This window comes from Somniosus microcephalus, chromosome 17 (genome assembly GCF_052327205.1).
Source record: "Somniosus microcephalus isolate GS21.2 chromosome 17, FLI_Smic_1.0, whole genome shotgun sequence".
Classification (NCBI taxonomy): Eukaryota; Metazoa; Chordata; class Chondrichthyes; order Squaliformes; family Somniosidae; genus Somniosus; species Somniosus microcephalus.
In genome coordinates, this window is record NC_141003.1 from 57,271,352 (window position 1) to 57,291,482 (window position 20,131).

Below are 20,131 nucleotides of genomic sequence, written 5' to 3' on the forward strand. Positions count from 1 at the left end.
CAAAAGCTCCCATGGCATGATTTCGAAGAGGAGCAGGGGAGTTATCCCCGGTCTCCTGGCCAGTATTTATCCCTCAATCAACATCACTTAAACAGATTATCTGGTCATCATCACTTTGCTGTTGGTGGGAGCTTGCTGTGCGCAAATTGGCTGCCGCGTTTCCTACATTACAACAGTGACTACATTTCAAAAGTACTTCATTGACTGTAAAGCGCTTTGGGTCGTCCTGGGGTCGTGAAAGGCGCTATATAAATGCAGGGTTTTTTTCTTTTTACTGAAAGGGCCTTCCCTAAATTTCCCATGTTTGGCGAGGCTCTGCCCACAAGAAATAGGTACAGGTTGTCCTGGGACCTGGCCTGCTCAAATATCATAGAATGGTTACAGCACAGAAGGAGGTCATTCGACCCATCGACCCCGCCCTTTCCCCACAGCTTTGCACATTTTTTTCCTTCAGCTTCTTATCCAATTCCCTTTTGCAAGCCATGATTGAGTCTGCCTCCACTACCCTATCAAGCAGTGCATTCTAGCTCCTAACCACTTGCTGCATAAAAAAGTTTTTCCCCATGTCGCCTTTGGTTCTTTTGCCAATCACCTTAAATCGGTGTCCTCTGGTTCTTGACCCTTCTACCAATGGGAACAGTTTCTCTCTATCTACTCTGTCTAGCCCCATCATGATTTTGAACACCTCTATCAAATCTCCTCTCAACCTTCTCTGCTCCAAGGAGAACACCACCAGCTTCTCTAGTCTATCCACGTAACTGAAGTCCCTCATCCCTGGAACCATTCTCGTAAATCTTTTCTGCACCCTCTCGAAGGCCTTCACATCCTTCCTAAAGTGCGGTGCCCAGAAGTGGACACAATACTCCAGTTGAGGCTGAACCAGTGTTTTATAAAGGTTCATCAAAACTTCCTTGCTTTTGTACTCTATGCCTCTATTTATGAAGCCCAGGATCCCGTATGCTTTTTTAACTGCTTTCTCTACCTGCCCTGCCAACTTCAACAATTTGTGTACATTTACCCCGAGGTCTCTCTGTTCATGCACCCTGTTTAGGATTGTACCCTTTACTTTATATTGCCTCTCCTCGTTCTTCCTACCAAAATGTATCACTTCACACTTTTCTGTGTTAAATTTAATCTGCTACGAGTCCGCTAAAACAGATTATCTGGTCATCATCATATTGCTGTTTGTGGGAGCTAGGTGTGTGCAAATTGGCTGCCGCATTTCCTACATTACAACAGTGACTACACTTCAAAAAGTACTTAATTGGCTGTAAAGCGCATTGGGACATCCAGTGGTCGTGAAAGACACTATATAAATGCAAATCTTTCTTTTTTTCTTTTTCCAGGTCTTGCTGCATGCGGCATGGACTGCTTCATTATTTGGGGAGTTGGAAATGGAACTGAACACTATGCAATCATCAGCGAACATCCACACTTCTGACCTTATGCTGGAGGGAAAGTCATTGACGAAGCAGCTGAAGATGGTTGGGCCTAGGACACTGCCCTGAGGAACTCCTGCAGCGATGTCCTGGGGCTGTAATGATTGACCTCCAACAAGTGCAGACACGGTGGCATAGTGGTTAGCACTCTTGCCTCACAGCACCAGGGACCCGGGTTCGAATCCGGCCTCGGGCGACTGTCTGTGTGGAGTTTGCACATTCTCCCCGTGTTTGCGTGGGTTTCCTCCGGGTGCTCCGGTTTCCTCCCACAGTCCAAAGATGTGCGGGTTAGGTTGATTGGCTATGATAAATTGACCCTTAGTGTTAGGGGGATTAAATATGTGGGGTTACGGGGATAGGGTGGGATATGTGTTGGTGTAGGGGTTACGGGTATCGGGCGGGATATGTGTCGGTGCAGGCTCGATGGGCCGAAATGGCCTCTATCTGCACTGTGGGGTTTCTGTGATATTCTGTGAATAACCATAACCATCTTCCTTTGTGCTCGGTATGACTCCAGCCAGTGGAGTGTTTTCCCCGATTCCCATTGACTTCAATTTCAGTAGGGCTCCTTGATGCCATACTCAGTCAAATGCTGCCTTGATGTCTAGGGCAGTCACTCTCACCTCACCTCTGCAATTCAGCTCTTTTGTCCATGTTTGGACCAAGGCTGTAATGAGGTCTGGAGCAGAGTGGTCCTGGCGGAACCCAAACTGAGCATCAGGGAGCAGGTTATTGGTGAGTAAGTGCCTCTTGACAGCACCGTCAACAACACCTTCCATCACTTTGCTGATGATTGAGAGTAGACTGATGGGGCAGTAATTGGCCGGATTGGATTTGTCCTGCTTTTTGCAGACAGGACATATCTGGGCCGTTTTTCCACATTGTCAGGTAGATGCCAGTGTTGTAGCTGTACTGGAACAACTTGGCTAGAGGCGGGACTAGTTCTGGAGCAAAAGTCTTCAGTCTTGGCTGAAGACTGGCTTCTGCGATGGTGAGGACGTCAGGAGGAGGCCGATGTGGATCATCCACTCGGCACTACTGGCCGAATGTGGTTGCAAACGCTTCAGCCTGGTCTTTAGCACTCGCGTGCTGGTCTCCGCCATCACTGAGGATAGGGATATTCTTGGAGCCTCCTCCTCACGTTAGTTGTTTAATTGTCCACCACCATTCACGATTAGATGTGGCAGGACTGCAGAGCTTTGATCTGATCCGTTGATTGTGGGATCGCTTAGCTATGTCTATTGCACGCTGCTTTCGCTGTTTAGCATGCATGTAGTCCCGTGTTGCAGATTCCCCAGGTTGGCACATCATTTTTAGGTAAGCCTGGTGCTGCTCCTGACCTGCACTCTTCATTGAACCAGGATCGGTTCCCTGGCTTGATGGTAATGGTAGAGTGAGGGATATGCCGGGCCATGAGGTTACAGATTGTGGTAGAATACAATTCTGCTGCTGCCAAATGCCAGCAGTGCCTCATGGATGCCCAGTTTTGAGCTGCTAGATCTGTTCTGTTCTGTTCTGAATCTATCCCATTTAGCATCGTGGTAGTCCAAAGATGTGCGGGTTAGGTTGATTGGCTATGATAAATTGACCCTTAGTGTTAGGGGGATTAAATATGTGGGGTTACGGGGATAGGGTGGGATATGTGTTGGTGTAGGGGTTACAGGGATCGGGTGGGATATGTGTCAGTGCAAGCTCGATGGGCCGAAATGGCCTCTATCTGCACTGTGGGGTTTCTGTGATTCTGTGAACACGAGGGTGTCCTCAGTGTGAAGACGGGTCTTCCTCTCCAGAAGGACTGTGCGGTGGTCACTGCTACCAATGCTGTCATGGACAGATGCATCTGCGACAGGTAGATTGGTGAGGATGAGGTCAAGTTTTTCCCTCGTGTTGGTTCTCTCACCACCTGCCGCAGGCCCAGTCTGGCAACTATGTCCTTCAGGACTCAGCCAGCAGTGGTGCTACCGAGCCACTCTTGGTGATGGACATTGAAGTCCCCCACCCAGAGTACATTGTGTGCCCTTGCTACTCTCGGTGCTTCTTCCAAGTGGTGTTCAACATGGAGGAGTGCTGATTCATCAGCTGAGGGAGGGCGGTGGGTAGCAATCAGCAGGAGGTTTCCTTGCCCATGCATGACCTGAAGCCATGAGACTTCATGGGGTCCGGAGTCAATGTCCCTCCCTCCCGACTGTATACCACTGTACCGCCACCTCTGGTGGGTCTGTCCTGCTGGTGGGACAGGACATACCCTGGGGTGGTGATGGAGGAGTCTGGGACATTGATTGATTCTGTGAGTATGACAGGCTGTTGCTTGACTAGTCTGTGGGACAGCTCTCCTAATTTTGACACAAGTCCCCAGGTGTTAGTGAGGAGGACCTTGCGGGGTCGACTGGGCTGGGTGTGCAGTTGCCGTGTCCGAAGTCAGTGCAGAGGTCGATGCCAGAGATCTGTCTGGTTTTATTCTCATTATTGTTTTCTGTAGCGGTTTGTTACAACTGAGTGGCTTGCTAGGCCATTTCAGAGGGCAGCTAAGAGTCAACCACATTGCTGTGGGTCTGGAGCGACATATAGGCCAGACCAGGTAAGGATGGCAGATTTCCTTCCCTGAAGGACATTTGAAAGAGTTAAAATGGCTAAAATAAGGGAATTTAGGAACCGAGCATATATCCAATGTACATGTCCCATAGATGTAAGAAATCACACAACACCAGGTTATAGTCCAACAGCTTTATTTGAAATCACAAGCTTTCGGAGCGCTGCTCCTTCTTCAGGTGAAGTGGAGAAATGCATAAAGACACAGCTTATATAGTCAGAGAATCATGTCAGATGTTTACAGGTAACCTTTCCAACTGCCATTTATCGCACCTCGGCAGAGAGATAATCACAGCAGTCAAAGGTGTGAATGGTGTCCAAACAGGTCAGTCAGGGAAACATTACATCAAAGAACAATGAGGTGGGGTCACAAGGGATCAAATATTGCAGATGCTGGGGTCTGTATGAAAAACAAAAAAAGACAAAAAACATTTTTTTTGGCTGGAAATCACAGCAGGTCCAGCCGCATCTGTGTAGAGAGAACAAGCCAATGTCGACTCGAGTCTGGATGACCCTGCATCAGGTGGGGTTACATGTAGCGTGACATGAACCCAAGATCTCGGTTAAGGCCGTCCTCATGGGTGTGGAACTTGGCTATCAGTTTCTGCTCGACGATTTTGCGTTGTCGTGTGTGTCACGCTACATGTAACCCCACCTGATGCAGGGTCATCCAGACTCGAGTCGACATTGGCTTGTTCTCTCTACACAGATGCGGCTGGACCTGCTGTGATTTCCAGCCAAAAAAAATGTTTTTTGTCTTTTTTTGTTTTTCATACAGACCCCAGCATCTGCAATATTTGATCCCTTGTGACCCCACCTCATTGTTCTTTGATGTAATGTTTCCCTGACTGACCTGTTTGGACACCATTCACACCTTTGACTGCTGTGATTATCTCTCTGCCGAGGTGCGATAAATGGCAGTTGGAAAGGTTACCTGTAAACATCTGACATGATTCTCTGACTATATAAGCTGTGTCTTTATGCATTTCTCCACTTCACCTGAAGAAGGAGCAGCACTCCGAAAGCTTGTGATTTCAAATAAAGCTGTTGGACTATAACCTGGTGTTGTGTGATTTCTTACATTTGTCCACCCCAGCCCAACTCCGGCATCTCCACACCATGGCTACTATCGACACCACAAACTGCCGGCTCAAAGTGGAGAGGATCTCCAAGAAGATCGCGCATATCGACACAGACATCAAGTTTCTACAGAGATGCAAGAAAGCAGACAAGATCCCGAAAGGACTACAGATCACTAACCCACTCAAGTCGACCTACAACACAGACTACGCTGAGAGACTCTGCCGTCGTACCTCTCGCACACTCCTCAACCATCTCGTACACCAGCTCTACAGCAGACGCCGCAACCTCGAAACCGAGATGGAGTCCATGTTCTCAGCCTGTGCTCAGGACGCAGCAGACCAGCTACGAGACACCGCCAAACAAACAAGGCAACGGAACTACGCTACCTACATGCACACCAAGAACAGGAAGCTTGAGAAACTTGGCATCACCAGCAGCAGCAACCAAGCCTCCCCCGGTACCACGGTTGAAACCACAGGGAAATCCATCGTCAACCTGTCCGACCACACCCTTCAACCAGACGAAATTGAAGTTCTCAGCCGAGGTCTCAATTTCTGCCCCACCACCAAAGTGGACCCCATCGGTCTCGCGGCAGACACAGAGGAATTCATCAGGAGAATGAGGCTCCGGGAATTCTTCCACAAATCCCAAGATGTCAGCAGCGAACCCAATGAGACAATCAATGATCCGGAACAGCAGACAGAGGGATCCGCAGTGCAGCGACCGAAGAAGAGAGTCAAATTGGACCCCTCCGGAGGGTCGCTGCCCTAAGCTTGACATGTATGCTCAAGCTGTCAGGAGATGCATCAATGCCAGATTCATCAGCCGCACTCACAAGACAGTCCAGAATGTCACCCGAGCACAACGCAACGCCATCCACGCTCTCAAGACCAACTGCAACATCGTCATCAAACCAGCAGACAAAGGAGGTGCCATCGTCATACAGAACAGAACGGACTATTGCAAAGAAGTATACCGACAACTGGACAACCAGGAACACTACAGACAGTTACCCGCAGATCCGACCAAAGAACACACCCGCCAACTCAACAGACTGATCAAAACCTTCGATCCAGACCTTCAAAGCATCCTACATGCTCTCATCCCACGTACTCCCCGCGTGGGTGACTTCTACTGCCTCCCAAAGATACACAAAGCCAACACACCTGGACGTCCTATCGCATCAGGCAACGGAACCCTGTGTGAGAACCTCTCTGGATATGTCGAGGGCATCCTGAAACCCATCGTACAGGGAACCCCCAGCTTCTGTCGCGACACTACAGACTTCTTACAGAAGCTCAGCACCCACGGACCAGTTGAACCAGGAACACTCCTCGCCACGATGGACGTCTCGGCACTCTACACCAGTATCCCCCACGATGACGGCATCGCTGCGACAGCCTCAGTACTCAACACCAACAACAGCCAATCTCCAGATGCCATCCTACAACTCATCCGCTTCATCCTTGACCACAATGTCTTCACCTTCGACGACCAGTTCTTTACCCAAACACACGGAACAGCCATGGGGACCAAATTCGCACCCCAATACGCAAACATCTTCATGCACAAGTTCGAGCAAGACTTCTTCGCTGCACAGGATCTCCAACCAACGCTATACACCAGATACATCGACGACATTTTCTTCCTATGGACCCACGGCGAAGAATCACTGAAAAGACTACACGATAACATCAACAAGTTCCATCCCACCATCAAACTCACCATGGACTACTCCTCAGAATCAGTCTCATTCCTGGACACACGAATCTCCATCAAAGACGGACACCTCAGCACTTCACTCTACCGCAAGCCCACGGACAACCTCACGATGCTTCACTTCTCCAGCTTCCACCCTAACCACGTTAAAGAAGTCATCCCCTATGGACAAGCCCTGCGAATACACAGGATCTGCTCAGACGAGGAGGAACGCGATGGACACCTACAGACACTGAAAGACGCCCTTGTAAGAACGGGATATGACGCTCGACTCGTCGATCGACAGTTCCGACGGGTCACAGCGAAAAATCGCATAGACCTCCTCAGAAGACAAACACGGGACACAACCAATAGAGTACCCTTCGTCGTCCAGTACTTCCCCGGAGCGGAGAAACTACGCCATGTTCTTCGCAGCCTTCAACATGTCATCGATGACGACGAACACCTCGCTAAGGCCATCCCCACGCCTCCACTACTCGCTTTCAAACAGCCGCCTAACCTCAAACAGACCATCGTTCGCAGCAAATTACCCAGCTTCCAGGAGAACAGCGACCACGACACCACACAACCCTGCCACAGCAACCTCTGCAAGGCATGCCAGGTCATCAACACAGATACCATCATCACACGTGAGGACACCACCCACCAGGTACATGGTACATACTCATGTGACTCGGCCAACGTTGTCTACCTCATACGTTGCAGGAAAGGATGCCCCGGAGCATGGTACATCGGCGAGACCATGCAGACACTGCGACAACGGATGAACGGACACCGCGCAACAATCACCAGGCAGGAGTGTTCCCTCCCAGTCGGGGAACACTTCAGCAGTCAAGGACATTCAGCCTCCGATCTTCGGGTAAGCATTCTCCAAGGTGGCCTTCGAGACACACGACAACGCAAAATCGTCGAGCAGAAACTGATAGCCAAGTTCCGCACCCATGAGGACGGCCTTAACCGAGATCTTGGGTTCATGTCACGCTACATGTAACCCCACCTGATGCAGGGTCATCCAGACTCGAGTCGACATTGGCTTGTTCTCTCTACACAGATGCGGCTGGACCTGCTGTGATTTCCAGCCAAAAAAAATGTTTTTTGTCTGTTTTTTTGTTTTTCATACAGACCCCAGCATCTGCAATATTTGATCCCTTGTGACCCCACCTCATTGTTCTTTGATGTAATGTTTCCCTGACTGACCTGTTTGGACAACATTCACACCTTTGACTGCTGTGATTATCTCTCTGCCGAGGTGCGATAAATGGCAGTTGGAAAGGTTACCTGTAAACATCTGACATGATTCTCTGACTATATAAGCTGTGTCTTTATGCATTTCTCCACTTCACCTGAAGAAGGAGCAGCGCTCCGAAAGCTTGTGATTTCAAATAAAGCTGTTGGACTATAACCTGGTGTTGTGTGATTTCTTACATTTGTCCACCCCAGTCCAACTCCGGCATCTCCACACCATGTCCCATAGGGAAGTATGGTGGATAGTTTCATGGTCACCATTACTGATACTCGCTTTTTATTCCAGATTTATTTAATTAACTGAATTTATATTCCCCAGCTGCCGTGGTGGGATTTGAACTCGCGTCTCCGGATCATTAGTCCAGTAACATGACCACTATGTTACCGTTCCCTTAAATTCGCCAGGGGCTAACACAACCTAATTTTTGGCTGTATCTCTTGTAAATTCAGCCAAGTGGGAAAGACTGAGAATTAACTCAGCTCATCCAAAATTCTGCCTATGCCGCACCAGGTTCCACTCACCCTTCAACCCGGTCCTTGCTGGCCTACATTGGCTCCCAGTCCCCCAAATTGAAATTCTTATCCTCATGTTTAAATTTCTTCATGGCCTCGTGTTCCCTATCCTCGAGCCCTACGACTCCTCCATGAACTCTGTTGCTCCGACTCTGGCCTACTGCGAATCCCCCTCCCTTGCGCCCACCATTGACGGGTCCTCGGTAGCTGAAGGCACTATGCACTGGAAATCGTTCCCTAAACCCCTCCGCCTCTCTACCTTCCAACCCTCCTCTGACCAAGCTTTTGGTTACCCCTCCTAATAGCTCCCTCTTTGGCTCAGCATCCATTTTTGTTTGATTACACCTCTGTGAAGCACCTGGGGTATTTTTTTCACGTTAAAAATGGGCTAGATAAATTGCAACTAGTTGTTGTTGTATTATGACTGACATCAAGTTTTATTCCTGTCTGGTCCACTAGATCTTTAACACGAATGACTCCACTAACAGCTCTGGCCTTGATGATACATCTCCCATTGCCCTCAAGGCGAGTACCTCTGACTTTGCCTGTGCTATGCTGTACCTTCACTCTTACTCACAAGTCCACCTTCTATTCTTCTTGGAAATGTTTTCGTGTTCACCTAATTCCTAAGAAAGGTGATAAATCCTATCTTTCCAACAACTATTCTATTGTGTTTACATCTGTACTTTCTAAAGTTACTGTTGACTCTCAAACAATCTTTAATCTTGAAGGTTTTGGTCCAATACATTTATTGCCTGTATGGCTTTTAGCAACAGCCTCTCCACTAGTGATCTTGTTGCTTATTTAAAGTGTCGCTGGAACTCTACTCTTGAATACTTTTCAAAGTCATTTGGCATTAGCCTGGAAATCTCTAAAGCCTTTAACAGAGTGTAGCGCGATGAACAAGTTAGCATCATACAGTTCCCATCAAAGCTAATTTCATGGGCACCTAGTTTCCTCTTAAACAGCTCTACCAACGATGTAATTTACAACCTATCCTATGATTCTTCTTCTATTAAGGGGTTTCGTATGGCTCTCTCATCTGCTCTTTTTTCACATAAATGACATCCTCCTATTGATTAGCCAATTCCTATATATTCTTTTGATGGTGGTGGTTCCATTCATTAACTTCCTTCAGACTGCACTCACAAATTCCAGTCCTCTTACAAATGCCACAACTGAATTACGTACATCTTGATCTCATGACCTTCAATGGGGCAAAGAAAATCTTGTCCCAATTTCTTTTAGTCTCTGGCAAGTCTAACCAACAGCCACCACTTTCATTGTTGCTTCACCCTTAATTCATCATCGATTGACATGACCTCAAATGAAACTCATATATCTCCTTCATTGCTAAAGCACTCGTTTTCTCTCTACAATTCTTGACTCTTTATAAGCCCAAGTCCATCCAAGACTTAAATACTACTCCCCTGTTTGGTGAGACTCTTCTCACACCTCTCCCACAATTTTGGCATCTGTAACAGTACACTTCATTTTGAAGAAGCAGGCAGGCAAGTGGAGTGCAAGGGAGAACATTTTGTGATGAATATTTCAGAATCTAACTGTAAAACTCTTGGATGTGAACACCACCAAAAATAACCATAATTTTCTTCAGTTTTCACAAAACAATTTTTCTGTGCTATCATCATTACTGATAGATCATATTCACAAAACTGAGAAAAATTATGTTTACTGCACTTGAAAACAGATCACGTGAACTTATCACCTGGGGTACATGTTTGATTGGTTCACTTTTAACCAGATCTGTCTTTACAGATTGGCTAACATCCAATCCTGCCATCCAGTTGAAAGGTTTCTCCTTCAAGGGGAAATACTACAACATATGTTTGGGACCAGTCAAAATGACATAAATAAACTAAAAATAAAACACTGAGGTGAATGCAGGGCTGACTGTATACATTTTCCCACGCAGTACCAACACAAGGCTCGGAGAGTGCTTGTGGATGCTGCACACTGATAATCCAAGGTCACCCATGTGAAGACCAAAGTCTCAGCAAGCACAGCAAGACTTGGTCAACAATTAATCTTATCCCCAGCCAATTCAATAAAAGATCAGATATTTATTGATGGGGGAGGGGGGACGGATACCAAAATATTCTATTTTGAACCATTTTCAAAAATAGAAAGTTAAGAAGGAGGAGGGCAAAAAATTAAAAATACGCCCTTCAGCCTCTGGTTCAAAGACTTTTGGCCACTTCAACTATGACCCAAACCAAAATCTGACGTTAAAAGTGTTGGTTGATCCTTCCTGGCCTTAGTCTAAAAGTGGTAACTACGTACCCAATTCCTTTGCATTTTTCTGCAGACAAATGAAATACCAAAGAGAGGCACTACAAAATTAACCCCTTTTCCCAAAATAAAATCGCAAATGATTTTCACTTTTAAACCGCTCATTGAAATCCAATCGACATCCATCACAGAATCATCCCAAGGAAAAAATAAAATTAATGAACTAGCTCCATACAACAAAAAATACCTTCAGTGCTAGAGACTTAATCGATAGGCCCCTAACAAGAATAAGGTTTCAAGATCCAAGAGTGTGATTTACAGAGGGCAGAGCTAAAGCAAAATGGGTTTATTCTGCCCAGCCAATACGTAGTCTTATTATTTCAGGCATTAGTAAATCCTAGCGCCTTCATCCATTTCTGATCCGCATCGCTATCTCTTTAGCGACAATAGTTGTCCAGGACGATTCCGTTTTTTGAAATGATTCTTTCAGCTCCTCGCGCGCGAAGTTATCACTTACCAGCACATTACATTTTCGCGCTCAGTTCCATCGCTGTTCTCCTTCCCGAGCACTGAATTACTGCCAATTCTACAGATTTTTTGTTATTTTTCAATCACGCCTGCTTCAAACCGTGAGGCTGCGGTCGAGCTCGCGGATTAACCGTCCGCCAGACAGCGCCAGCTACCGTAATAGCGGGGGTTAGAGCCACTGCCGTAATACGCCGGGTTACCGTAATAGAGGTAGTTAGAGCCACTGCCTTAATACTCCGGGTTACCATAATAGAGGGAGTTAGAGCCACTGCCGTAATACCCAGAGTTACCGTAATAGAGGTAGTTAGAGCCACTGCCGTAATACCCAGGGTTACCGTAATACTACGGGTTACCGTAATACCCCGGGTTAGAGCCATTGCCGTAATACCCCGGGTTACCGTAATACTCCGGGTTACCGTAATACTGGGAGTTAGAGCCACTGCCATAATACTCCGAGTTACCGTAATATCCCGGGTTAGAGCCACTGCCGAAATACCCCGGGAACAGTAAAACTGGGAGTTAGAGCCACTGGCGTAATACTCCAGGTTACCGTAATACCCCGGGTTAAAGTCATCTGCCGTAATACCCCGGGTTACCGTAATAGCGGGAGTTAGAGCCACTGCCATAATACCCCGGATTAGAGCCATTGCTGTAATACCCCGGGTTACCGTAATACTCCAGGTTACCGTAATACCCCGGGTTAGAGCCACCTGCCATAATACTCCGGGTTACCGTAATAGAGGGAGTTAGAGCCACTGCCATAATACCCAGGGTTACCGTAATAGAGGTAGTTAGAGCCACTGCCTTAATACTCCGGGTTACCGTAATAGAGGGAGTTAGAGCCACTGCCGTAATACCCAGGGTTGCCGTAATACCCAGGGTTACCATAATACTGGAAGTTGGAGCCACTGACGTAACACACCGGGTTACCGTAATACTACGGGTTACCGTAATACCCCGGGTTAGAGCCATTGCCGTAATACCCCGGGTTACCATAATACTCCGGGTTACCGTAATACTGGAAGTTAGAGCCACTGCCATAATACTCCGGGTTACCGTAATATCCCGGGTTAGAGCCACTGCCGAAATACCCCGGGAACCGTAAAACTGGGAGTTAGAGCCACTGGCGTAATACTCCAGGTTACCGTAATACCCCGGTTAAAGTCACCTGCCGTAATACCCCGGGTTACCGTAATAGCGGGAGTTAGAGCCACTGCCATAATACCCCGGATTAGAGCCATTGCTGTAATACCCCGGGTTACCGTAATACTCCAGGTTACCGTAATACCCCGGGTTAGAGCCACTGCCGTAATACCCCGAGTTACCATAATAACGGGAGTTAGAGCCACTGCCGTAATACTCCAGGTTACCGTAATATCCCGGGTTAAAGTCACCTGCTGTAATACCCCGGGTTACCGTAATACCCCAGGTAAGAGCCACTGCCGTAATACCCGGGTTACCGTAATACCCTGCGTTAAAACCACCTGCCGTAATACCCCGGGTTAGAGCCACTGCCGTAATACCCCGGGTTACCGTAATACTCCAGGTTACCTTAATACCCCGGGTTAAAGTCACCTGCCGTAATACCCCGGGTTACCGCAAAACTGGGAGTTAGAGCCACTGCAGTAATACTCCAGGTTACCGTAATATCCCGGGTTAAAGTCACCTGCTGTAATACCCCGGGTTACCGTAATATTCCGGGTTACCGTAATACCCCGGGTAAGAGCCACTGCCGTAATACCCGGGTTACCATAATACCCTGCGTTAAAACCACCTGCCGTAATACCCCAGGTTAGAGTCATTGCTGTAATACCCCGGGTTACCGTAATACTTCGGGTTACCATAATACCCCGGGTTAGAGCCACTGTCGTAATACCCTGGGTTACCGTAATACTGGGAGTTAGAGCCACTGCCGTAATACCCTGGGTTACCGTAATACTGGCAGTTCGAGCCACTGCCGTAATACTCCGAGTTACCGTAATAGCCCGGGTTACCGTAATAGCAGGAGTTAGAGCAACTGCCATAACACCCCGGGTTACTGTAATACCCCCAGGTTAGAGCCATTGCCGTAACACCCCGGGTTACTGTAATACTCCGGGTTACCGTAATGCTGGGAGTTAGAGCCACTGCCGTAATACCTCGGCTTACCGTAATAGCAGGAGTTAGAGCCAGCTGACAGTAATATCCCGGGTTACCGTAATACCAGGGTTTAGAGCCACCCTACTGTAATACACCAGGTTACCATAATACATAAAAACGTAACAAATAAGAGCAGGAGTAGGCCATATGGCCCTTCGAGCCTGCTCCGCCATTCAATAAGGTCATGGCTGATCTTCTACCTCATCACCACGTTCCTGCACTATCCCCATATCCCTTGATTCCCTTAATATCCAAAAATCTATCGATCTCTGTCTTGAATATACTCAACGACTGAGCCTCCACAGCCCTCTGGAGTAGATAATTCCAAAGATTCAGCACCTTCTGAGTGAAGAAATTTCTCCTCATCTCAGTCCTAAATGGCCGACCCCGCATTCTGAGACTGAGACCCCAGGTTCTAGATTCCCCAGCCAGGGAAAACATCCTCCCTGCATCTACCCTGCCAAGCCCTGTAAGAATTTTGTATGTTTCAATGAGATCACCTCTCATTCTTCTAAACTCTAGAAAATATAGGCCTAGTCTACTCAATCTGTCCTCATAGGACAATCCCCCCATCCCAGGAACCAGTCTGGTGAACCTTCGTTGCACTACCTCTATGGAAAGTATATCCTTCCTTAGATAAAGAGACCAAAACTGTACACAATACTCCAGGTGTGGTCTCACCAGGGCCCTATATAATTGCAGTAAGATGTCTTTACTCTTATACTCAAATCCTCTTGTAATAAAGGCCAACATACCATTTGCTTTCCTAGTTGCTTGCTGTACCTGAATGTTAATTTTCAGTGATTCGTGTACGAGGACACCCAGGTCCCTCTGAACACCCAATCTCTCACCATTTAAAAAATACTCTGTTTTTCTATTTTTTCTACCAAAGTGGATAACTTCACATTTCTCCACATTATATTCCATTTGCCATGTTCTTGCCCACTCACTTAGCCTGTCTATAACCCCTTGAAGCCCCTTGCATCCTCCTCACAACTTACATTCCCACCTAGCTTTGTATCATCAGCAAACTTGGATATATTACATTTGGTCCCCTCATCCAAATCATTGATATAGATTGTGAATAGCTGAGGCCCAAGCACTGATCCTTGCGATATCCCACTAGTTACAGCCTGCAAACCTGAAAATTACCCGTTTATTCCTACTTTCTGTTTTCTGTCCGTTAACCAATCCTCAATCCATGCTAGTATAATACCCCGGTTACTGCCAGTCTACCGTAATATCCTGGGTTACCATAATACCCTGGGTTAGAGCCACCCTAACGTAATACCCCGAGTTAGCGTAATAACAGGGATTACAGCCACCCTACCGTAATACCGGGTTACTGAAATACCGGGGGCAGAGCCAGCCTACCATAATACCAGGGTTTACACCCACCCTACCGTAATATACCGAGTTAAAGCAAGCCTACCGTCATACCGGGGGTTAAAGCGACCCCACCGTAATACTGTGGGTTACCATAATACCAGGGGTTAGAGCCACCCTACTGTAATACCCCAGGTTACCGTAATATCCTGGGTTACCATATGACCCTGGGTTAGAGCCACCCTACCGAATTACCCTGGGATAAAGCCAACCTACCGTAATAACCCAGGTTAGAACCTACCTACTGTAATACCGCAGGTACAGTCAGCCTACAGTAATACACCGAGTTACCATAATACCGGGGATTACCGTATTACCCCGGGTTACAGCCAACCTACCGTAATACCGCGAGTTACTGCCAACATACCGTAATACCGCGAGTTACAGCCAACCTACCGTAATACCACGAGTTACAGCCAACCTACCGTAATTACCGCAGGTTACAGCCAACCTACCGTAATACCATGGGTTACAGCCGACCTACCGTAATGCCACGGGTTACAGCCAACCCACCGTAATACCACAAGTTACAGCCACCCTACCATAATGCCACAGGTTACAGCCAACCTACCGTAATACCGCGAGTAACAGCCAACCTACCGTAATACCGCGAGTTACAGCCAACCTACCATAATACCGCTAGTTACAGCCAACCTACCGTAATACCGCTAGTTATAGCCAACCTACCGTAATACTGCAGGTTACAGCCAACCTACCGTAATACCGCAGGTTACAGCCAACCTACCGTAATACCGCGAGTTACAGCCAACTTACCGTAATACCGCGAGTTACAGCCAACTTACCATAATACCGCGAGTTACAGCCAACCTACCGTAATACCGCGAGTTACAGCCAACCTACCGTAATACCGCGAGTTACAGCCAACTTACCGTAATACCGCGAGTTACAGCCAACCTACAGTAATACCACAAGTTACAGCCACCCTACCATAATACCACGAGTTACAGCCAACCTACCGTAATACCGCGAGTTACAGCCAACCTACCGTAATACCGCGAGTTACAGCCAACCTACCGTAATACCGCGAGTTACAGCCAACCTACCGTAATACCGCGAGTTACAGCCAACCTACCGTAATGCCGCGAGTTACAGCCAACCTACCGTAATACCGCGAGTTACAGCCAACCTACCGTAATACCGCGAGTTACAGCCAACCTACCGTAATACCGCGAGTTATAGCCAACCTACCGTAATATACACAATAAACCAACTTACCACAGAACAAACAATACCGCAATACACCAAGTACAGAACCACCTACCCGCTGTACACACAATTAAACTAAATTACTCAGCCAAGCTACCATAATATTTCGAGTACAGGATAAACCAACTTTCCACAATCTAGCAAGCATATACAGCAGCTGTAAATCACAATGCCAAATATACAGCCATCTGTGTAACACAGAAAACCTACCTTAATAGAATGTACAGCCAATCTACCATAATACGCCAAGTAACCAGACACCTTGCTGTAATACACCGAGTAACCAGGCACCTTGCTGTAAAACACCAAGTAACCAGGCCCTTACTGTAAAACACCGAGTAAACAAGAACAGTGCTACAACCATGCACTTGCCACAGAATAGACAGGCACCAACCTACCATATGGTAATACACTGAGTAACTACCAACTGACTATAAACATCAAGGAGCAACACTAAAACAAAAGCAAAATACTGTGGATGCTGGAAATCTGAAATAAAAACGGAAAATGCTAATAAATATCAATATAAAATAGTTAGTAATAAATCCAATAAGGAATTCAGGAGAAACTTCTTTACTCAGAGAGTGGTTAGAATGTAGAACGAGCTACCACATGGAGCAGTTGAGGTGAATAGCATAGATGGATTTTAGGGGAAGCTAGATAAGTACATGAAGGAGAAAGCAATAGAAAGATATACTGATAGGGTGAGATGAAGTAGAGTGGAAGGAGGCTCGTGTGGAGCATAAACACCAGCATAGACCAGTTGGGCCGAATGGCCCGTTTCTTTGCTGTAAATTCTACGTCTGTAATTCCATGTATAATAACCATCCAACCAGAAAGAAAAGAAAGACTTGCATTTATATAGTGCTTTCATGACCACTGGGCGTCTCAAAACACTTTACAACCAATGAGCACGGTGGCATAGTGGTTAGCACTGTTGCCTCACAGCGCCAGGGACCCGGGTTCGAATCCGGCCTCGGGCGACTGTCTGTGTGGAGTTTGCACATTCTCCCCGTGTTTGCGTGGGTTTCCTCCGGGTGCTCCGGTTTCCTCCCACAGTCCAAAGATGTGCGGGTTAGGTTGATTGGCTATGATAAATTGACCCTCAGTGTTAGGGGGATTAAATACGCGGGGATAGGGTGGGATATGTGTTGGTGTAGGGGTTACGGGGATCGGGTGGGATATGTGTCGGTGCAGGCTCGATGGGCCGAAATGGCCTCTATCTGCATTGTGTGATTTCTGTGATTCTGTGAAGTACTTTTTGAAGTGTAGTCACTGTTGTAATGTAGGAAACACGGCAGCAATTTGCACACAGTTGCACCCACAAACAACAATGTGATAATGACCAGATAATTTGTTTTAGTGATGTTGATTTAGGGATAAATATTGGCCAGGACTCCAGGTATAACTCCCCTGCTCTTCTTTAAAATAGTGCTATGGTATCTTTTACATCCTCCTGAGAGGGCAGACGGGGCCTTGGTTTAAGGTCTCATATAAACGACGGCACCTCCAACAGTGCAGCACTCCCTCTGCACTGGAGGGTCAGCCTAGATTTTATGCTCTTGTTTCTGGAGTGGAACTTGAACCTTCTGAATCAGGCGGCAAGAGTGCTACCCACTGAGTCATGGCTGACAACCAGCACTAACATGTATAAAATAAGTAAATGTCCAACCTTATCTAAAAACCATGTCACTTACAATAATACACCAAGTAAATAACCATACTACCTACCCTAATATATGAAGTAAGTAACCACCTTATCTAGCTCAAAGTATCAAGTAGATAACCACAGGTGTTGGGATAAGTTATGGCACCTCCCACAGTCAAAGAGCCTATCAAAACTCATATGTAGACTCACACGTAAAGAATGGCCTGGGCAAAGTACTGGCAGGAGAGGTTTGGTGCCACCCATGAGACTATAGCCCAGTATGACCACTATCATAAGACAGGAAAGATGTGGGGAAAATGGAGAAATAATTGGAGTAGAAAAGAAATAAACATGCTGAATAATGAAAATAAATAATCAAAATATTCAACTGTATAACCTGCCTTAAAGAGACTTGGCAACTTAGGGTGGACGAATTGAGCGAACCTGGCATACAACCGGCTTAGCTATTCATGACCAGTTATGGCTTGACCACATCAATCTTCACCAAGCCTTGCTTTTCATTGATTATTCTAGGATTATCCTGGAGGGCAAAGATAACCACAGGCTCTTTTTTTCTACTATTGTCTACCTCCTTAAACCTCATTCCCCTGCCTCCTTCACCTTCACTTCTAAATCCAAGTACAAGGAGTTCATGCATTCCTTTGTCACCAAGATTGAAACCATCTGCTCAATTTCCTCCACTGCTTCCCCTTGTTCCTTTAGCTAGCCCCACCACTAGTCTCATACCCCAACCCATTACCCCATCTCTTGCTAATTTCTCCCCCCTCTTCCTCCAGCTTCTCCAAGCTTGTCAATCAAACCTACCAATTGTTCCCTTGACTGAATTACCATCAATCACCTGATCACCCAACTCCCTTTCCTAGGTCCCATACTAGCTTACAGAGTAAATGATCCCCTCTCACCTCACATTGACCCCCTCTCTTTCAAGTCTACAATTATCACTTACCTCCTCAAAAAACCAAAAAAAATAACGCCCTTGATCCCTCTGTTCTTGCTATCACCTCAACTCTAACCTTAATTTTCTTTGCAAGGTCCTCATCACCTCCCAGTTCCATTCCCATCTCTCCAGCAACTCCCCGTTGCAATCCCTCCGATCCAGTTTCTACACCAAAATGGCCCTGTGACTGTGGAAATTAGTCCTCTTTAATCGCACTGCAGCATTTAACAGAGTTAACCGCAACATCATCCTTCAATGCTTTTTATCTGTTGCCCACCTAGGTAGGACTGCCCTTGCTTAGTTCTGCTCTTAACTATCTTATTGTAACCAGAACATCTCTAGCAATACTTCTCTTTCCACCCCACACTGTCATACCTGGAGTCAACCAAGGTTCCATCTTTGGACTCCTTCTCTCCCTCAACTATATGCTACCCCTAGGCATCCACAGACACCAAATCAACTTCCATAAATATGCCAATGATATCAAGCTCTACCTCTCCAACACCTCCTTCAACCTCTCCATTACATCCACTCTGCTTGATTGTTTGGATGAGCCTTAAAATCTCCAGATAAATACATGGAAGACTGAAGCCATTATCTTTGGCCTCCTCCAGACTCTGCTCCCTCACTCTGACTATTAACCTCCCCAACCACTGTCAACTTAACCAGACTGTTCACAACCTCGAAGTCCTGTTTGACCCAGAGCTGAATTTCTATTCCCATATCCTCTCCCATCACAAAAGCTGCTGACCTCCACTCTGTAACATCCCCAGCCTCCACAGCCAGCTTCCACCGAACCCCTCATTCATGCCTTTGTCACCATCAGACTTTCCTCAATACTTTCCCCATTCTTCTCTCTCCACAAATTCCAGCTCATCCAAAACTCTGCTTCTCATATCCTATCCCGCACCAATTCCCACTTGCCCATCGCTTCTGTTCTCACAGGTGGGAAATGTACCTCTTGGTTATTATCTCCTGCAATTTTTTTTGATTGCCTTCAGAGGTCAGAGAGGGGTTTCCCCAAATTATTTTTAACCTAATTGACAGGATTTAAAAAAAAATGTTTTTATGCCTCTCGTCTGTCGGAGGTGCCATCTTTCGGATGTGACATTAAACCAAGGGGGTCCCGTCTGCTCTCTCAGGTGGATGTAAAGGATCCCATGGCACTATTTTGAAGAAGAGCAGGCGAGTTATCCCCGGTGTCCTGGCCCTTAATCAACATCACTAAAAAACAGTTTATCTGGTCATTATCATATTGCTGTTTGTGGGAGCTTGCTGTGCGCAAATTGGCTGCTGCCTTTCCTACATTACAACAATGACTGCACTTCAAAAGTACTTAATTGGCTGTAAAGCACTTCAGGACATCCGGTGGTTGTGGAAGGTGCTATATAAATGCAAGTCTTTCTT

General features: G+C 46.7%; 1 protein-coding gene across 3 annotated transcripts in view; it reads right to left on the reverse strand.

The window, feature by feature from the left end:
• The window catches only part of LOC147105734 (protein PHTF2-like), a 159,190-nt gene that overhangs the window by 127,575 nt on the left and 11,484 nt on the right, over positions 1-20,131 (reverse strand). For 2 of the 3 annotated variants that reach the window (XM_086010407.1, XM_086010405.1), the window contains exon 1: positions 11,356-11,523. The exons of the other annotated variant lie outside the window; for it this stretch is intronic. The gene's annotated coding sequence lies outside the window, so the exon portion shown is untranslated. Of the gene's footprint in view, positions 1-11,355; positions 11,524-20,131 lie in introns of those variants that run through there. 3 annotated transcript variants of the gene reach the window in all.